This window comes from Acanthisitta chloris, unplaced genomic scaffold, assembly GCF_000695815.1.
Source record: "Acanthisitta chloris isolate BGI_N310 unplaced genomic scaffold, ASM69581v1 scaffold6286, whole genome shotgun sequence".
In the NCBI taxonomy this organism is placed as follows: domain Eukaryota; kingdom Metazoa; phylum Chordata; class Aves; order Passeriformes; family Acanthisittidae; genus Acanthisitta; species Acanthisitta chloris.
Genome location: NW_008679764.1, coordinates 102,416 through 104,426, shown reverse-complemented (window position 1 = coordinate 104,426; position 2,011 = coordinate 102,416). Strand labels below are relative to the sequence as shown.

At 43.6% G+C, this 2,011-nt stretch overlaps 1 protein-coding gene across 1 annotated transcript in view; it reads right to left on the bottom strand.

The window, feature by feature from the left end:
• Positions 1-965: 965 nt before the first annotated feature.
• EPHA4 (EPH receptor A4) overlaps positions 966-2,011 on the bottom strand; it is a 103,109-nt gene continuing 102,063 nt past the window's right edge. Inside the window, exon 17 of the mRNA XM_009077442.1 lies at positions 966-1,060. The gene's annotated coding sequence lies outside the window, so the exon portion shown is untranslated. The remainder of the gene's footprint in view (positions 1,061-2,011) is intronic.

Genomic DNA, 2,011 nt, shown 5'->3' with positions numbered 1-2,011 from the left:
TTTTGCAGATAAAAAAAGGCTACTTAAGAATTCAGTTCAGGGTTACCACTGGATGGAAATGCAGGTGTTGCCTCCATCACCTTGCCATTGAGGAACTGGTCAGTCTTGGTCATGAACAGGGCATTAGTACAAATAAACAACACTTAACAAAAACCTTTAGCACCCTTATGGATCCCACAATCCATAACTCTGAAACTAACTTGAAATTACCTCTGTTTCAGGCTGCAGAACTACTCATTAAAGTTAGCGTGGCAGCTAAAAAATACACTTAGAGATACAGAAATCGAAACATTTTTTAATGTGTGTGTTTTTGCTCCCACGTCAGGCGTGAGCTATTGGCCTGCTCTCCTATGACAGGGAACTCCTGCAGTTCCAGGGATGTTTTGGGCACATTCACAGGTTGCACACACGAGGTGACTCGCACGCAAACACACGCACACAAGCACACGTACGCACCTTTCCGAGGAGATAATAATCCATTATCCATTCAAGGAAAAAAATATATTTATATCACTGCAATGGCACCTTTAGTGTAAAATGTCACTTCAGCAATGTACATAGGCAGCTCACAGGAACTGGGTTTTTGCTGTGGCACCTGGCCTGGTGTCCATGGTAAGATGTGTAGTGCTCCGTCACCTGCATTCGTCCGAGATGCAGTAGTGACAGCCAGGGGGATGAGGAGAGAAAATAACAAAATATATAAATAAAACTGAAGGTAGGAAGAGAAAGCAGAAGGGGAGGAAAAAAAAGATCCAGAAGTCTGCAGGGCTTTGACACAGTACATTCCTCAAGTGACAACTGGGTGCTGAGTCTTAACAAGTTAGTTATCGCTCAGTGGAGAAAAACAACGGAGTGGGTGGCCCGGAAAAAAAATAAAAAAAGAAAGTAAAAGTCACGCTCTCTTCAGGGATTGATGACTGTTCAGCGTGTGTTTTCCAGAATCAGTGCTATGGAAGATGCAGCTGTGGATCCAGAAGGCTTCATGTGTAGTCTATGTTCCTCCATGGTCAATATGATCAACGGGATAGGCTATGAGGCCGTGAAAGCAAAATCCATTTCCCTGCATAAAAAGAGAACACAAATGTATGAAATCACATGCACCAGGATGGGCACACATTGCTGCCCGAATGCCAACTCCTGAATCTCACTGCAGAAGCCTTGCCCCATGAAGCCAGCCCCTCCATGGCTGCTGCAACTGCTGATCCAAAGCAAGGCAAAGAACCTGAACTCATCCCTGCCCTGCTAGGAAGCTCTGCAGTTCTCACATGGAAGGGTGGTTGGACTGCCAGCACAGGTGGTGGCCACACAATCCATGTGCTTGTGGGATGCTCCCCGAGACAATCACGTTGCTGAAAGGGTGGGAACCTTTGCCTTCCCTGCCCCTCTTCCTTCCCTCACACTATAACAAAGTCTTGCTGCCGTGGCATATCATATATAACAGACGTGTAATCTATAAATCTGTATCTATATATTCACATGTGCCACCTTTTCTTTTCATCTGCTCTCAAATCACATTCCAGTGAGTGCCCCTCACTGACCATATTTTATCACAGGGAACACAACCGTCAGTGGCAGTGCTGAAAACCCAACATCTGAGCTGCCTTCACAGTTTTCATTCTATAGGGACACAGTTTTTCATTTTGTGTGGAAAATATTGCACTGTTTTGAATTACCATTTCTAAACTCCAAGCCAGCACTTTTACAGACTGGCCAGAAAACTGGGTGTATTTTGGTTCTAGATACAAAGATTATCTCAACAGAATGCAACAGATTTACAGAGAGGAAGCTTGAAGTATGCTGCCTTCACAGTTTTCATTCTATAGGGACACAGTTTTTCATTTTGTGTGGAAAATATTGCACTGTTTTGAATTACCATTTCTAAACTCCAAGCCAGCACTTTTACAGACTGGCCAGAAAACTGGGTGTATTTTGGTTCTAGATACAAAGATTATCTCAACAGAATGCAACAGATTTACAGAGAGGAAGCTTGAAGTATCTCTGAAGACAAAAA